Genomic DNA, 7,962 nt, shown 5'->3' on the forward strand with positions numbered 1-7,962 from the left:
AAATTTGCTTTTTAGGTCCGGAGAAAAGTTCATTTTGTTCGGCTCATTTTTAGGAGTCGGGGAAAATTTACTTTATTAATTTTGGAGTTCGTTTAGATTTTCTTTTATTTATTTTTCTGCGCGCGAGACCGTTTAAAAAAAAATCCGCAGCGCCTTGGGCCAAAGGCCCAAGCCACTAGCCGCCGGCCGGCCAAGAGGCCATAGCGCGCGTGCACCAGGGAGCCGCCGCTTCTTGCTTTCCTAGTCTTAGTAGGACTCTTGTCCTATGTTCGTTTATTCCGTATCTATTTCTAGATCTTTTCCTTTTGTTTCCTAATCCTAGTCTATTTCTTGTCCCCTACCCCAAGCAAAACCCTCCCCTCCCCAATATAAATACCCAAGCACCCCCCCTCTAAACACATCAAACCAACACCTCTCCTCTCCTCTCCGCCGCCCCACGCCGCGCCGCCACACCCACGCCGCGCCGCCGCACCACCCAAGCCGCGCCTCACCCCGCGCCTCTCACCCGCGCCGCCGCCCTTGTGCATCGCCGCCGCGCCCAACGCCGCCCAACCCCGCGCCCTAGTGCCGCCACCGCCACCATGCGTCACCGCGCCGCCGCCGCCCTGCGTCAACGCCGCCGTCGCCGCCGTTCGCCGGAGGTACCGCGCCGCGTCTCTTCTTTCCCTCGGTTCGGTTTTTCTTATAAACCGTTCCGATTCTTTTCTTCTCTACCGATTCGTTTTCTTTCCGATTTTTCGCTAAACCGTTCCGGTGTTCTAGATCGGTTTTTCGTTTCGATCTCTTTTCCCGAAAACCCTAGATTGGTTTTCGTTCTTCTTTCGGACCGTTCGTCTCAACGAACGTGATCACCGATTATTTCCCGGTTAACGACGTCTGTTCGTATAACCGTTCTTCTTTTTCTTCTCGTCGGATTTATTCCGCGATCGCGATCTCAGATCTGATCTTCGTTCTAGTTTATCTTCTCGCTCGTTTATCGGAATCAGGTGATTCAAGCGCCTGGAGTTTCATCTCGAAACCGCCGTTTCGTCTAATCAACTTGAACAAGCTTTTGCTACAGTAAAATTTTGACCTAGATTCAACTTGCTAGAACCGAGTTGTTTTCTTCCGCCGTTTGTTTTTCGTCGTTTGTTCGGCTCGTTCTTTCTTTGCAACCGGAGTTCTTAAGTTGAACTTTCTGGTTCGTTCTCTTGTTCGATTTTTCCCTGTGCATTAGATGAGTACTTATTGTGTGGTTACTATTGTTTGCTTACGATAGATCGACCGGAGTGTGACGAGTAGATCTATCACGAGTTTTGAGTGCGAATCATCTTCATCAACATTGCAGGCAAGTAACACTTTGATCATACCTTTTCTACAACCCATGTTTTATTGCATTAGATCAATCCTCTCACATTGCATGATTAGGATCTAATTAAATTGTGGGATGGGAAGTAGATGAGGTAGTACCTATTACCTGTTACTTATGAAACCTTGGGAGTTACTTCTACGTTTGCTTATTATGCTATGCTATGCTAGTAGACGTGGATTGGGTGAGTGATATCCATGACAGATGTGAGATTGATAATTTTAATGGTTTATCTAAGGTGGCAACTTAAACACACATCTGGGTGGATTGAGGCACCTGATGTCTATCAGGACTTGCCTGTTTTTATTTTGGACCGCCACCCAGGCTCAAAGGGATCATAAGATTTTTCATGCTAGAAACTTCCGTGTGCAGCCACATGCTACTATGGGCTCTAGCATAGTTGACTAAGTTGTGCGAACTCTTACGGGGTAGACTAGCAGATGTAGGGGATGTAGGTGTACCGGTTTACCCCACATGTAAGGTGCTAGCGCTTCTGAAAGACTATGTCTCGGTCATCCGTCTTCTCAAACACCCTGTAGTGCGAGAAACCAAACGGAGGCGATCGAGTCTTGTGGGAAAAGTGCGCAAACCTCTGCAGAGTAACAAACTAATCATGATTAGCCGTGTCCCCGGTTATGGACATTTTGAGTATCTAGTTCTTGGATTATCCTGTTGATCTCAACACGTTACTTATTATAATTTGTTTGGGTTTAATGAGTACTTTTAAATTGGGATTGAGGATGCTGTCAACCATTCTCAATGTTTAACAACCACCATGATAGTTAAATAAATTTTATTCCTTTGTAGTAGGGAAAAATTGGCTTTACGCAAAAACCTTATAACCATAGAGCTTTTCCACCAGCCATATATGCATATAGTGATAGCCATTGTTCATTATTCTCTATGGTGTGCATTTGCCAGTACATTCAATGTACTGACCCGTTTTCGGGCTGCAACTTTTCATGTTGCAGACTTTTTAGACGACGAGTAAGTGGTACGTTAGGGTTACGATTTCCTATACTCAACTTTGCCGTTGGTGTTGATGGGAATCCACAACCTTGTTGTTTCCGCTATATTTTGGATTGAGGTAATAGTATTTACGTTACTTTATACATGTGATTTACCTCTGTTATAAATCCTTCGAGTACTGTGTGTGTCAGCATACTGATCCAGGGATGACACATAAGCACAGAGACTTGATCCATTCGGGTCGGGTCGCTACAAGATGGTATCAGAGCACATGTTGACTGTAGGACGTGACCCTAGAAAATGACAAGCCCATAGGAAAGATTTTTCTCTACAACTTCATTTTCAAAAAAGATCTTTTTACCTCTCTTCTCTTCTGAGTTTATTCAAATATTCCCTTTTTAGTGAGACCATACCCCTTTTCCCTTTTGACCACTCGAAGATTTGACTGATGAGACCACTCCAAGGAGACAAGATATTGGACAACTAAGACCATTTGGAATGAAGAGGATTTTACCGTGTAAATGGAAACTACAACTGTTGAAGACTCCGAAGACTTGGAGAATTTGAAGGCTCTGAAGAATTCCCAAATTTGTATGACCCAGGAAGGCTACCTTTATGGAACCTGGCAGACTATGGAAGTTATCAATACCGAGATCAAGGTGTATCGGAGAAAGACCGGAGCATGGAGAGTTAGTAACTCAAAGTTTTGTCAAGAGAACCCTAAGGCAGGAGTTATTAACTCATGGAAATGACAAGAGCAAAAAAAAAAACACGGCTATCCATGATGTTATCGCCCGCCTATGCTATTGTCACCGTGCGGAGTTAAAGCATGCAGATGCATGGAAGGATTGGATGGTAGAAAGCTGATGGAGCATCTATCTGCAAACGTGGAGTGTTAACCTTAGCTGGTGTATTCACCAGGATCTGGAGTGTTACATCAGGAAGTTAAGATGGACCTACAAGAAGCAATATTTGACAATAAGGCAATTAGTGAAGAACTCAGGACCCAGAAGCTGAAAGTAGACAAGATGAAGGAGCAAAACATCGAGATACCGAAGATTTGACAATAACTGAAGGACAGTAGGATCATGGATCATGTCAAGGATGTTGAAACCGGCAGTTGGAACGTAACTCCAGAAATATTGAAGGACGTCGCGAGAGACTTCGCGTCAACAGAGATGATCTGGCAAAAGAACTTGAGCAGGACAAGCACGATTGGAAGAAGCCATCGGAGACATGAACATGACTTGAAGAGTTTGGAGACGTTGAAGATTCATTGACCTCTAGAAGACCAAACCCCTATTATATACCTACGTTAGATGCGACGTTTGTGAGCTGTCATTTGTTTGATGTTTTTTTTCGACAGCCACAACAAAATCTGTCTTTTCAAAACTTTTGCTTGTATTGTGTGCATTCCTCTCTCTTGATCTCTCTTATCTCACCCCAAACCCTTGAACCCAATAGAGGATGAATGGCGATGAGCTTGTATTTTCTGGACCGATGAGTCAATTGGAGACAGACCGATGGATTCAGAACATGGAGGATCATATGGAGAACAACCCTATAGTCGGAAAGGATATGGCCCAGCATGCTCTTCAATGCTTTGAAAGAGGTGCTGCTACTTGGTGGAGGATGTACCAAACCATCAATGGATGGCAAGGAGTAACCACTTGGAAAGAATTTAAGTTGACCTTGCTAAAGTCTCAGTTTGTGTCCCAGAAGTTGAAGCCTTATGGAAAGGATATGAAGAAACCTTGTGCATGCAAGATTTGTGGAGAAATCGGGCACACCCATAAGGAACACAAGGATGAATGCCCTAATTGTGAAGGAAGTCACCCAACTGAAGAATGCCCAACTAGACAGATTACTTGTTTCTTGTGTCAAGGGACTACCCACTACCCTGCTTAGTGTCACATTTACCCCATGGTACAACGAACCATCCAGCTGAAGGAAGAAGCAATGAAAGGAGCTCTCATGGAAGGTTTAGAAGAACCTGTGATGAAGAAAGAGGTGGAGGACACACCCAAAGAAGAGCCAATTAGACCCTGCACTAAGTCATGCTATTCATGTGGAGAAGAAGGACACATCTCCCAAGATTGTCTGAATGGAGATCTAGTAGAATTCCCGACAGAGGAAGTAGAGTATGACCCACAGGAAATAGAAGCCCTGATTGGAACGGAAAGGTCCAGGAAGAGAAGTAGGTTGGATTCGAGGAACAACCCAATTTCCACAAAGAAAGACCTGAGTCATATCACATGTTTCAGGTGCAAAAATTCAGGGCACTACTTCAATGATTGCCCAAGAGGGAAGATAAGGACCCAAGGAGGCTATGTGATCATGAGGAAACCTTGAAACCTGTCAGAAGTAATGTGTTTCCGTTGTAATGGAGCAGGGCACTTTGCCAGAGGTTGTCCGAAGGAGAAGGAGACTTGTGATAAATAGTTGAGTTTGTAACAGAAGTAATATAGTAGTGGTAGTGAGAACATTTTCTTTTATATAGAGGTATTGAATTGAGGCATGTAATGGAAAAACAGGAGATTGTAATGATTTGAGAATTAATAAAGTTAGCCTCGTTGGTACTGATATGGATTTTATGAGTTGCTACTCTATGAAGGAGGATTTTGACCATTTTTGAGGATAAGAGAAATATGGTCTATGGAAGATTTGTGTATTTTAAGGGTGGTAGTACCCTGTAAGAACCTTTGACCCCAGAAAAGATAAAGATACTCCACTGCATGGATTTTGGGCAAAATGAAATACGAGTTTTGTCTCGATATGTGTGATGCCCCAAGAGTATGTGGGATGAAGTCGGAGACCGATAGTTGTTTGGACCAAATGTGATCAAGGAGTCAGAAGAGAATGTTAAGTTGATTCGAGATAGACTGAAGGTAGCTCAGTCCAGGTAGAAGAGTTATGCAGACTTAAAAACGCAAGGAGGTAGTCTATGAAATTGGAGATAGAGCATGTCTTCATGTGTTCCCTCTGCGAGGAGTTAAACGGATTGGAGTTAAGGGACAGTTAGCCCCGAGGTTTGTAGGACCATACCGAGTTTTGGAGCGTATGGAGAAGTGGCCAACAAGTTAGAGTCACCCGGAGGACTGTCAGGAGTTCAAGATGTGTTTTACGTTTCCCAGTTGAAGAAGTGCCATGCAGAGATGGCCAATATTTCCTTGTAAGGACGCTTGACCCTGGAAAGGATAATGATGTTCCACGAAGTAGAGTATGGATTTCATAAGTATAAGTTTTATCACGGTATGTGGGACATCCCACGAGGATGAAGAGATGAAGTGTTATTGGATATAAAGGAGGTATGATGTTGGAAATATGGATCAATGGAAATTCCATGAAGAGTCTGAGTAATCATGTCCCCGTTTGGTGCAAATATAAGGAAAAGAGACAGTACATGGATTTTAAGTATGCCAGGAAGTTGGATGTTGGGATAATGATCAGTTGCCCAGATGATGAGTTCAAGATTTGCAAGTGATGAGATGGGCCATAACCCACAGGCCCCAGGACCTGCCAAGAAGCAAGCACACTCTTGCTGAAGGAAAAACCCTGGAAGAAGTTACGACTTGTATCAACCGACGATTCTATAGGAGTTTACGCAAAACCTGAGAGTTGTTAAGTAACGATAGATGTTTGTTTGGCTTGCAGAATCAATGGATTTTCCGAACTTGGTTCATCGACAAGAGAAATCCTGCAATGCTTGTGAGGATGACCGAGTGTTAGAATGCGAGATTCGCTAAACCATGTACAAGGAAATGATTTGGGTGCGGGATGGATTGATCACCATACCGACTTACTCTTATTGTTCGCTTTGCTATATGGGATGGTAAATCTGAGTGACTTACCTATAGTGGAGAGACGACGATCAAAACCATGTTTGAACCTGAGAATAGTATAGGTATTTTTCCCTTGTACACGGCAGTTGTTGCCAACCGTAGGTTATACGGTGAGGTTCAACCCAGACCCTTTCCTGCAGGAGAAACCATAAATTGTTGACCACCACGAGATATCGATAGTTGTTTAGCATTGGCGTCAGACCCGTCAGCTATGAAGACCCAGTTTCGGGATAACCTTACCAAGATGAAAGGACAAAGGAATTGAGGAAAAGGTTATGCCACTACCGGAAGAGCCCAGAGAAGAGATTATCTGAGAAGACTGACACTGTCAACGATAAGGATGGAGTATATGAGTTTTGATGGAACCGTAACAATGTTTCTAAGGGTGGTAGCACCCGAGACCTCGGAGATGATCGATGGACTTTGAGAAGACCCCAAACCCTAACCTATTTCTTTCTAGCCTCTCCGAATCTCGAGGACGAGATTCATTTTAAGGGTGGTAGTTTGTAACATCCCAAAATTCTAAATTTTGGAATGTTATAAACAAATAGATAGATTTGATTGATTGCTTGATTGTTTGACTGAAAGTGAGTGAATTCGAAACTTTTTGAAAGTTAAATGAGAGGGAATAAAAGGACTTTCCCAAACTTTCATATTGGTTTTCTGATCTTCGTGAATTCAAATTCTTTTCATCACAAAACCCCGGAGAGAAGATGACATGACTTGTTCCATTTATTTAAATGACAAGGGGTGTTGAGAATATTTGAATTTCATTTGGAAATATCCCAATTCTGAAACTTTATGCGACTCAATGATTTTCACGAGAGAAGATAAAATGACTTCTTCAAATTATATGAAATATGAGTTGGGAGTTTCAAAGAATTAAATTCAAAGCCCCTTTGAATTTATTTTCAATTTGGAATAGATCATCATGCATAATTTATTTTCTTGCATTTTGGTCGATCCTAGAAATTTCACGCAACTCAAGGACCCTTGGAGAGAGTTGGAGATTTCGTTATTTTCATATTTGAGAGTTTTCTCGAATTGAAAAGAGTATCATTTGATTTATTTATTTCATCTTCAATTATTTTCCGTTATCAAAAATATAAGAGAGGGAATAATATGACTTTCCCAAATTTAGGAAAATGAAGATTTAATAAATAGATCAACTTTTGTTTGCCGGAGTTTTATTTGCATTTTATTCGGATAGGGAAAATTGTGCGTTTTCAAAATTTGCTTTTTAGGTCCGGAGAAAAGTTCATTTTGTTCGGCTCATTTTTAGGAGTCGGGGAAAATTTACTTTATTAATTTTGGAGTTCGTTTAGATTTTCTTTTATTTATTATTCTGCACGCGAGACCGTTTAAAAAAAATCCGCAGCGCCTTGGGCCAAAGGCCCAAGCCACTAGCCGCCGGCCGGCCAAGAGGCCATAGCGCGCGTGCACCAGGGAGCCGCCGCTTCTTGCTTTCCTAGTCTTAGTAGGACTCTTGTCCTATGTTCGTTTATTCCGTATCTATTTCTAGATCTTTTCCTTTTGTTTCCTAATCCTAGTCTATTTCTTGTCCCCTACCCCAAGCAAAACCCTCCCCTCCCCAATATAAATACCCAAGCACCCCCCCCCCTCTAAACACATCAAACCAACACCTCTCCTCTCCTCTCCGCCGCCCCACGCCGCGCCGCCACACCCACGCCGCGCCGCCGCACCACCCAAGCCGCGCCTCACCCCGCGCCTCTCACCCGCGCCGCCGCCCTTGTGCATCGCCGCCGCGCCCAACGCCGCCCAACCCCGCGCCCTAGTGCCGCC

This window comes from Triticum dicoccoides, chromosome 4A (genome assembly GCF_002162155.2).
Source record: "Triticum dicoccoides isolate Atlit2015 ecotype Zavitan chromosome 4A, WEW_v2.0, whole genome shotgun sequence".
NCBI lineage: Eukaryota > Viridiplantae > Streptophyta > Magnoliopsida > Poales > Poaceae > Triticum > Triticum dicoccoides.